We start from the raw sequence: 11,334 nt of genomic DNA on the forward strand, positions 1-11,334 counted from the left end.
CTTGTACACACACAAGGTCCCCTAGTTTGGAAGTGTCATGCGTACCCACCACAGTCGTCATGTCTGCTGAGGCCTGACTGATTCGAACCTGCTCTAGGAAAGATTCCTCGGTCAGTAAGCTTCCTACGATATTCGTTCTGGGAATAATAAAGGTCTGTTCGATTGGATCTGCGGGGGCCTCAAATCCTAATCTTGATAGGGCATCTGCTTTGCCGTTACGTTTTCCAGGTCTATATTGGACAGTGAAGTCGAATTCACTAAAAAACTGGGACCAACGCAGTTGTCTCATGGACAGCGCTTTGGCCGCCTTAATGTATTGGAGGTTACGATGGTCTGTGTATACTACTGCAGGATGCCTGGCCCCTAGGAGGTACTGCCTCCACTCTTCAAACGCCTTCTTGATGGCTAGGAGTTCCTTATCCCCCACGGCATAGTTGTATTCTGCCGGGGTGAATTTATGAGAGTAATAAGCCACCGGATGGAACTCACCGGACACCGCATCAGCCTGAGAGAGGACTCCTCCCACCGCCACCTGAGAAGCATCTACCTCCACCACAAAGGGCAGAGTTGGATCCGGATGGCGCAACACAGGGGCGCTGGTGAAAGCCTCCTTCAGGAGCTGAAAGGATTGCTCTGCCTCACAGGACCAGACAAAGGGAACCCCTTTCTTCAACAGAGACGTAATGGGTGACACCAAGGCAGAAAAATTGCGGATAAACCGCCGATAGAAATTGGCCAGCCCCACAAAACTTTGGATTTCTTTGACTGAACTAGGGGCTGGCCATGCCAGAACGCCCTCTACTTTGGCAGGATCCATACGAAGACCCTTAGGGGACACGATATATCCCAGAAAGGGAACCTCTTGAGTGTGAAAAGTGCATTTTTCTAGTTTACAATATAAACGATTGTCAAGCAACCTTTCTAGCACATTGCGTACATGCTGCTGGTGGATAGCCAAGGTAGAGGAAAAAATCAACAAATCGTCAATATATGCAATTACGTATATTTCAAGCATGTCCTTCAAGACTTCATTTATGAAGAATTGGAATGCCGCAGGGGCATGAAGTCAGAGGTCCTCGGACTATACCTATTTGCATAGGTTCACTGTCATCACTAGGCTTTTCTGGAACACTCTTCTTCTCCTTCATAGCGACATAACGGTACTCATGCTTCCCCTTCTCTCTCTTCCTTTCATGAAACCGATGGTCAATCTTCACTACCAAATCAATGAGAGCATTACATGTATTGGGGAGATCTACTATCTGTGACAAGGCGTCTTTCAGATCATCTCGTAAACCCCTGTAAAACATGGTACTGCGCTTTTCTTCAGGCCAATTGGACTCAACCACTAACCGGCGAAATTTGGTGATGTAGACTACAAGATCCTGTGTACCCTGTTTAAGATCCAACAATTCTGTGTCAGAAGAATGGGTATACATGTGTCTATCGAATAATTTACGGAATTCTCGCCTGAAGTCTGTATAGTTGTGTAATAGAGGGTCGTCCCTATCCACTAAGGGTATAGCCCAATCAGCCGCAGAACCACTGAGGTAAGAGATTACAAAGGCTACTTTCGCCTGATCAGAAGGGAAACACTGAGCCTTACACGAAAAGTGAAGTTGACATTGACTAAGGAAGGCTGCGCATCGCGCTGCCTCTCCTGCAAATCTTTCAGGGGGTGCTAGAGGTATAGTAGAAGGTGTGGTTACTTGTACCACCGATGCTCCTCCTCCTGTAGCCCCATTGGGTTGATGTCTCTGTATAGAGTCTACTCTGGCCATCAATGTTTGTGTTTCTACTTGCAAACTCCCTAACATCCCCGCTAAATCCGCTAGGGTCACTGCTTCGAGATCCATGACGCTCAGGCAGAACACACCACTTGGGCTTCACGTTCTGTAAAGGATACAAGATGATTCCACAGGAGCGTCAGGAGTCCGAAGATAAATCCACAGCCTTCCCCTGCGGCCTTCCGACTCTATCGAGCACTAGAGCTCGAGAGGCGCGCCAGGGGAAAACAGGGAAACAAAACAAGGAAAGGTTGGGGGGAAGAAATGTGTGATGGTAATCTTCAGACAGGATGCTTTTTCCACTTCACTTGAGTGCTTGGTAAGGAGTTGGCTGTAACACAAAGAAGTAATAACATGTATCTGAATACAGCAATATTCTACAATCTCTACAACCGTGACACATATGAACCTCTCCTACCCTGTGTATGCTTGGAGTAGCTTAAATATCGCAGAAGGGTTGTGGATGGACCTCTTGTAAGGAATTCTTCTGAAGCTATAGGAAAAGATGGTAATATCAGTAAGTACAGTGTGCCTGAAATACACGCAGTGTAATATATAATGACCAATACACTGCTCACTCTGGTGTTTGTGTAGTGCTTGAAATACTCTTTTACAATACAGATGGAACGCTCCAACTCTTGTACCAAAACACAGGATAGCTGTACTAACATCTGTAGAAACAAACATATATTCAAATACTGCAATAAGTCATAACACGTAACTAAATGAAAATGCTGCGCTACCGCGCTGTTACCGTGATTCTAGAAGAGTAAAAATGCGAAATCCCCTCTGGTCCACGCAAGAATCAACTGCCAAATAAATGATATCCCAAGATAGCAGTATTCCACTGAGAAAGAATGGACTGGGAGATAAATAATAGTGGGAAGGGGAAGGAAGTGACACACTGGGAATGCTAAACCTTACTAACTAACTAATCAAGAGCACTGCAGTAAACCCAGCCGGGCAGCGGATAGCAAGACCGGCATGCCGGGCGAAGCAACTCCAGTGGGGGAAAAGGGAGTGATAGCCCGGCCTGTCAGCGGAGCGAAAACCCGGCTGAAAGGCGGAGCAGAGGGGAAAAAAGAAGCACGGAGAATTGAGCCCGGCCGGTAGGCGGGGAGAAGAAATCTGGCCGCCGTGCAGGGCTTCACAACTGTAGAAGACTCACGGAGACTCCGTGAATAGAATTCCAACGGACAAGCGTTAGCTGGAAACAACACTCGACAAAGGCTGGAACTCACGAAGGGAGGGAGCAAAGACTGGAGCCCGGGTTGGACAAGGGGGCCGGGAGCTCCCTAGGGGGAAATGCGGAAGGCACAAAATACCGGAAGTCAGGCAACTAGACAGTAGGACGGAAGTAAACCAACGGAGCTAGACGCAAGAACGTGAAGCGTCGCTCCATGGGTTGGAGAGTCTTATATAGTGAACGATTAAAGGGACAGTGTAGGAGGAGGAGAACGTGTGAGGCATGACAAAACCCTACCAGAGTTTATTTTTACAAGATCACCCTTAGAAATCTTATTAGAAACTGGTTTCGCCAACTTACTAGCAGAAATAGACCCGGACGTAAGAGCACTCTTTGTTAAGTCTGACTGAGAAACTAAATCTTTAAACCAAGAGGGAGTCAATTTTGTGCTGGGAACTCTGCCCCTCATAATCTCAAAGGGAGACTTGTTCTGGGAACCATGAAGAGTAGTGCAATAGGCATAAACCATTTCACAAACCATACTAGAAACCGAGGAACCTTTAGAAACTGCCATCTGGATGGTTCCCTTGACTAATCTGTTTAAGCGCTCACAAAGGCCATTCCCTTGGGGATTGTAGAGGGACGTTCTGTGGTGAGAGATACCAGAAACTGCTAGAAATGAGCGCATCTCATGAGAAACTAACTGTGTCCCGTTGTCAGTAATGATGACATTTGGAAAACCTTCCATGAAAAACAAAGACCTCAAATATCTTATGGTCGTATCAGTAGTGATGTCCTTCAAAAATTCTACCGACAACCACTTTGAAAAACAATCCACTACAACAATGGCAAACCTCTGAGACATAGGTAACTCATTCATTGGACCTTTAAAGTCCAGACAAATAGTATGCCACGGTTCTTCAGGAAATTTTAACTCCCCAACTTGAGACCCCAATGAAATTTTCAATCTTTTCTCACCTACTTTACAGGTAGGACAATCTTCAACCCAGGAAGATATAGATGAGTCCATACCGGGCCACCAAAAGTTCAACTTGAGTCTTTGCTGTGTCAACGTCTGACCCAAATGCCCCTCATGTGCTATAGCAATTAGCTTGGATCTTAAATCAGCAGGAGGAACAAATTTGTCTCCACGCATTATGACATTATCCTCACATACAGATAATTCATCAATAATCTTTAAGAAAGGACGAACAGAAACATGAACACAGCTTTCCCTCCGTGAACCCAATTTGATTAGTTGAATAACTTCTTGCATAACACAATCCTTAGACGTAGCTTCCAACCAATCCATACGCGAAAAAGAACTCGCACCAAGAGAAACAACGTCATTAATCCATGCAATATTCTTCTCAGTACTCTCAAGACTGAACATCTCACTAGACTGAGACTTAGTTGGTGTCGCCAACCTAGACAAACAATCAGCTTGAAAGTTTTTCCAACCCTGTATGTGAGATATATCGAAGTGATATTCTTGGAGCTTGGACGCTAATCTCGCTAACCTTGGGGAACTACAAGCTGCACCACCACGGGAGAGTATTCTAATAAGTGGCTTATGGTCGGTTTTAAGGTTGAAACGTGTGCCCCACAAATAGGTGGAAAATGGTGTGCACCCCATGCGGCAGCCAAAGCTTCTTTCTCGATGACCGAGTAATTCTGTTCACATTGAGAAAGACTGCGGGAAGCAAAAGCAACGGGCCTCTCACCATCTTTATGTGACTGCACCAGAACAGCGCCAAGACCACAAGCACTCGCATCAACCAACAAAGTGGAGACTTTTTTAGTATCAAAAGGCGCCAGGACCTTTGCACTGCAAATGGCGTCCTTGATGTTGTTAAAGCATATCTCCAGTTCATGTCCCCATACAAACTTGCAGCCCTTTTTGAGCAAGGCTCTCATTGGTAGTGTTTTCTCTGAAAAATTTTCTATAAATTTAGAATAGTATTCAATCAATCCCATGAAGGAACGTAACTGGTCCTTATCAGCAGGACGAGGAGCAGAACGTATAGCCTCTAAGAGATCTTTTTTTGGCTTCACCCCACTAGCGGATATCTCACGGCCCAGATATTCAATGTCTTGAACGAGAAAGGAACACTTCTCCTTCCGTAAGGTAAGTCCAGTGTCCCAAATTCTTTGCAGAACATTCTTCAGGACATGATTGTGTTCAGCAACAGATTCACCAAATATCAAGATGTCGTCCTGGAAGAATACTACATTTTTCAACCCCTTGATAATCTCAGTGACTAATCTTTGGAACACACTGCCCGCTGATATCAAACCAAAGGGAAGACGGGTGAATTGGAAAATACCATCCGGAGTGATAAAGGTGGTGAGATGTTTCGAAGACTCGTGAAGCTTAACCTGATGGTAGGCACTCTTCAGGTCTAGCTTTGAGAAGTATTTTGCACCCTGAAGAGTAGACACCATCTCTGAAATATTAGGTAAGGGGAAGGTGTCTGCAACAACACATTTATTCAAAGCCCTGAGGTCCACACAGAACCTAAGTTTGCCATCAGCTTTTTTAGAGATAACCACCGGGGAAACCCAGGCTGATGCTTCTGTTGGTTCTATGACTCCAGACTGAAGCATTTCCTCTATCAACGCACTCACATCCTCACGGATAGAAATGGGAATTCTTCTGACCCGGTGTTGTATGGGTAAGCTATTCTTCTTCAGCTTGATGAGGTGAGAGTAACCTCTCAACTCACCAAGTTCAGCTTTGAACACCAAACTAAATTCATCAAGAATGGATTCGATAGAGTCATCATCCACTACCATGATCTGATTCTTGGCACGTGGATTGATTACAATGTACAAATCGTACTGATGAATCCAACCAAGGATGGGAGGACTGTCAATAGAAACGTACACTTTCCCCCAGGTAGATCTCTTCTCAAAGCAGATGTCATATTCAAAGAAACCAAGAATTTCTATCTTCTGGCCATTGAAACCTTTAGGTGATATGTCACTCTCATTCAAGTTCACCGCTTCCCAGAAGGTGTCAAAGATAACTCTGGGAATGATGGTATGACGTGACCCTGTGTCTACCATCAATGACACTTCATGAGAGTCAATCTTTAAAATAGCCTTTGGTCTGTTCTGTATAGGATCCTCTCCAACGACATCGATTTCATCTATCACTAAAAGTCTCTCAGCTTCACTCTCACATAGGTAATCTTCAACAGTAGCAACTCTTTGCTTAGGTTTTGCTTTGCACATCTTTGAGAAGTGTCCCATTCTGCCACACTTGAGACATTCTTTGTTTGCTGCAAAGCAAAATTTTGCGTCTGAAGAATGACTACTGCTTCCGCATCTATTGCATGGTTTGTTGGTAGCGAAGCTTTTCTTTTGTGGAAACTTCGGTTTATACTTTACTACAGCAACGCTGTCACTTCCACAATGTTCACATTCAGTAAGACTTTTCTTATCGGAAACTACTGATACTTCTTGTTGAGGGCTCACTTTGTGGGAATCGAGAACTTTCATACACTTGCTAGATTCCTCAATGACCTTTGCTAAGTCAATGGCATCCTTCAGTGAGGGATTCTTTGCTGCCCATAATCTCTCCTGAATCTTATTAGAACATTGTACAATAAGTTGATCTCTAATGAGTTCGTCGGTCATGACACCAAATTTACATTTAATAGACAACTCTCTGAGTCGAGCCACAAAATCATCTATGGATTCAGATTCTTTTTGTCTCTTGAGTGTAAAATTTGTAACGGTTCATGACCAGATTCTCCTCCTTCGAGAATCTAACTTCCAACCTTGCTACAGCTTCTTTGAACTCATCATCCATATCTTGCCCATTAGCTCTTAAAGCTATAGGTAAAAATCTGAAGACTCTCTGCCCTTCTTTGCCAAGCGTGCTCAAAAGGATGGCCTTTTTTCTTTTTGCTGAGAATTCTTGACCATCTAGCGCTTCAAGATAGTTGTCGAACATAATATACCAATCTTCCCATGGTATCTCTGGTGTGCCTGGTTCAGGCAAAAATTGCGGTGGTAAGGTAACTAGGATTTGTTGTGTCATGTTTATTAATTCTAATTAATTATAGTCAGAGATAGCAATTAAAAAATTATTTTTTTTGAAGAGGTATATAAATAGGTATTTGTTCACAAGTATAAATTTCCTTTATGACAAACCTTCATTTGTATTTTGCGCATGGGGAGATACTGTTCTGATTAACTGTTTATAACTTGTGGAGAAAATTTCAGACTTCACGATCAATTCACGATGAAAAACAGCAAACGCGGTTTCAAATGAAGTAAACACACATTAAAATGGCCGCCGCTTTAGTTTGAGGCTTGGAGCGCATAGAAATGAGGCTTGGAACGCATGGATGTTTAGCGTGAAGCTGTCCTTGTTTGCGCGCATGCGTGTAATGTCTGAGTCGCTTTTCCGTAGGCTTCAACTAACGCGGTGACGTCAATCACTGTGCGCCTAGCAACAGCATCGGTTGCTGACGCGCTCGCGCAAGGATCGAAGATTTACTTACAGTTCCTGAATGATCGTCCTAAAATTATCACACGTTACGTTACGTTACGTTACGTTAAAAATATTTATACCGCGCACGTTCACCAACGGTTTCATGGCGCTCTTGACGTAACAGCAGCTAGGGTAGGGAAGTTACTCAGGTAGTTGTTGAAAATAGAAAAGTTTTGAGGAGCTTGCGGAAATGGTCGTAAGTAGGGCAGAGACGAAGTGCAGTGGGAAGGGAATTCCAGATGGTAGGTGCCATGGCGGAGAAACTAAGGCCACCATGCTTTTTCCGCCTGGATTTGGGAATGACCAGGAGATTGAGGGTGGCGGAGCGGAGGTCTCTATGAGGGACATACCGTGTCAGGCAGGAGGTAATGAATGCTGGGGCAGAGTCAGACAGGGCCTTAAAAATGACACAGCCAAGCTTAAAGAGACAACGTTTGGTGATGGGAAGCCAGTGAAGACTGCGTAGGAGAGGAGTGACATGCTGGTACTTAGGCTGGCGAAAGATAAGGCGAGCTGCCTGATTCTGGACAAGCTGCAGCCGGTGGAGGTGACACGCTGACGGAGGGCAAAAATCGAAGCTGCACGCGTCGGGTTCTTTCCTTTTGAAGATTTTCGTCTGCTATCCAGTTAGCACCATTCCAATAACGATCCAAATCTTTATGGACCGCAGAAGATCACCAGAGGCATTCCTGACCAGCTACAAATCGTCGCCAAAATTGTAGTAAATGCTTCTGGGACTCTAGTGCAGTGCAATAAGTTTATTGCGCAGTTCAACAGCAAGACATCTTCATAAGGAGCTGGCCAGGCAAAAAATGACTCAACCTAGAATCCTAGGAAGAGTTCAGAGCCACACGTTCTGGAACACAATGAGGTAAGGGAATAATTGAAACAGAGATAGGAATAATGTACAACAAGCTGTCTAATGCCAGACCGAAACATGAAAGCAAACAAAGAGCGAGAACATTTTTGCTGAACGTGTGTTCACCATGTCGTCCATTCCAGGCATCAAAATGCCTTCCCTTCTATCTCGGGCTATTGTTATATCTCTTACCCAATAAATTAACGCCTTATTTATAAGAACACACACTGCGAAGTCCCTTTGCCTTGGCCAAAAATCATAGTTATAATAACTATAATGCAGTCAACTCCAAAACTGTCCATGATTTGGAATTACCCTTCTAAAAGACTCAATGTGACAAAGAGACGGTCACCCCTTCTGACACTCAGTGAGCCCGACTCCATGTCCTTAACCAGGGACGTTACCTACCTCATACTCTTTGAGAGTCTAAGGAGGGATAAGCTCAGTCTTCATTCCAAAGATCTTGTGGGGCGGGTATTATCTCTACCACTGTGTCTAGTGGTAGCATCCCACAAGATTGAATCATCAGGCACTCCCCGACCCTGCACACTTTCAGGAAGGACCTCAAGACCTGGCTCTTTGCCTGATCCGGAGCCTTCCCCCCCCCCATCCCCTCCCCACCCCCAGCGCATTGAGACTCTCACGGGTGAGTAGCCTGCTATATAAACCCCTGATTGATTGTATGGTGCGGACTTATGGGGCCATGCGGATCTCTCAGCTTTGGTCAAGATTCAATATAAATTTTTGCGCAATTTGGTCGGCCTGCCCCCATCCAGCCCCATGATACCTTTGCTAACTGACCTAGGCTGCCGTTCTATTGACTGTTGCTTTGTGGAGGAGAATATGGATAACCCCCTAATTAGCCCGATTTGCTAAAGAAATTGCTGAGCTAAGATCCATACTAGGTTCAGGTATTATCCCTCGGTTTAGATCTATAAGATCCATTTTGGAAAATATGGGCCTTGGTCAACTTTGGCATGCGCCTGACATTAGTATTTTTCCTTCAAAAAAGGATTTTAAAGCACTTTACTGGGCATCCATAGAAATAAACTTGTTATCCAGTCTAACTCTTCTACTTTAGATTTTTGACACACAAATTGGATCCTTCGTTGGAGGATTATTGGGACCTTATTACTAAGAGTAGCAACAGAAAATTATAACATCAATTTAGAATCGGGTCGCTGCCAGTAAGATCCTTCACATCCAAATTAGCGGGGGCAGTCCAATGAATCTTTTCCTTGGTGTAGGGACCTAAAGGAAACCATAGGTCATGTCCTTTTTGTCTGCCCAGCCTACAGATCGCCCCGGTTAAAGTGGTTGAACCCGATATGTAAAACCTTGGGAACTCGGGTGGCGCAGGATGCAGTTTGGCTGTTGAGGACCAATACATCCGAACTAGTGGCAACTTCGGTTGCCAAATTTCTGGGGTGGATGTGGATTATCAGAGTAGGCACCCATATGTTAATCGAATGAATCAATGGTTTTACTGATTATCTTCTCTTCTTACGTCTTTTCTGTGATTTAATACTGTTTTATTAATTGTGGTTTTTACGATGTATTTTATAATGTCACCTTTTTTCCTTGTGTGATAGTATTCGTGGTATATTTATATTATATCTTATATATTATTTTTTTTGTCGTATACCCTGTTTTATGGAAGTCTTTTATGATGAAATATTCGAATATAGACGTTTGAACTGAACTGATTGAATCTTTAAACACTATAGGAAGGTAGCAATCTCGTTCATACTGCCTTGGACAAATCTAGCAGTGAAGTCCATGTTCAGATGCAGACAACTTGGAATCAGTGCCCTTAAGCCATCTGTGTGACCAAAGCAGAGTGTTCTGATTTACTGGCTTACTTTTCACATCATATATGCCACAGTCTTAAGATTGGGGAACAGTTCCAGGAAAGTGATATTGCTCCGTAACAGAGAATATTCAACCAATCGAGTCAATCCACCATTTGTTCCCCAACACCATGCAAAATCAAGGCAGCCTGATGCATCCATAGACAGTTCCATTCCCTGCAGCTCTTCATCAGAACCCGATACAAACATTCTGCAAAAACCCATCTTCAAATGTAGCATAACACACTTCAAAAGTTGCGCCACAGCTTCACCACAGCTCTCTACCTAGAAAAATGTCTGCCACGTAGAAGTATTTTTGTTTTAAAATTTGGATGACCTATAATAAGCTGGTAGTGCTGAAGCATCTTTTTTTTTTTTACCCTGCAGCAGCAGGGCTTTCAAAAATTGAGTGAAACTCTTAAATGTTCCTCTCCACGAAAATCTTTAGTAAAAGGCGAAAGATTTATTCGGTTTGAGGAGAAACCAGAGTATAGTGCTGAAGCATCTTATTGGCAAACATGCCTCTTGTTACTGCTGTGATGAATGCAGCTGTCCTTGCCCATAGACAGCTTCCAATGCTGATTGATCATGTCCAACTGGATGCCCAACAATGACAAGTCATAAACTCAATCAATAGACTTTATTAAATTATTCACTAATAATCATAATAGCACACATTTAAAAAAAAGAGTAAAATCATGTTCACAATTCAAGACATAATTTGTGATTAAATCGATTTAAATAAGATTTAAAAAAATCATAGATCTATGGCGGCATATTGTAGTCTTCAAATAGCTCAATGTTGAATTAACCAGCATCTGCAAAATGTAGAAAGCAGGTTTGCACTCATAAAATCCATATTCTTTGAGTACAGGTAATAAATAGCATTGCGTAAACGGTTTATAACATTTACACAAAAAAACACAAAGTCCTTCCCCAGGTGTCCCATGTAAATGTCTTACCTTCTCTGTTGTACTTCCTGTTTCAGCCATCTTTGCTATCCTAATAACTTCATTGCCCTGTCTACCACATTCCCTATGCTTGCACTGCTTTATTCTCACATGGTGGGGAAACTTTGGGGTGTCAAATGTAAATCCACGACCCATGCATTCTACATTTTCAGGATAATGTATAAGATGCATTTAAAT

The 11,334-nt window shown here is 43.4% G+C and overlaps 1 non-coding gene across 1 annotated transcript; it reads right to left on the reverse strand.

The window, feature by feature from the left end:
• Positions 1–10,563: 10,563 nt before the first annotated feature.
• Positions 10,564–10,678, reverse strand: LOC144825761 (U5 spliceosomal RNA). The gene has a single exon (XR_013609551.1). It is a non-coding gene; the product is annotated as a U5 spliceosomal RNA (small nuclear RNA).
• Positions 10,679–11,334: the final 656 nt, after the last annotated feature.

This window comes from Lissotriton helveticus, chromosome 3_1, assembly GCF_964261635.1.
Source record: "Lissotriton helveticus chromosome 3_1, aLisHel1.1, whole genome shotgun sequence".
Taxonomy (NCBI): domain Eukaryota; kingdom Metazoa; phylum Chordata; class Amphibia; order Caudata; family Salamandridae; genus Lissotriton; species Lissotriton helveticus.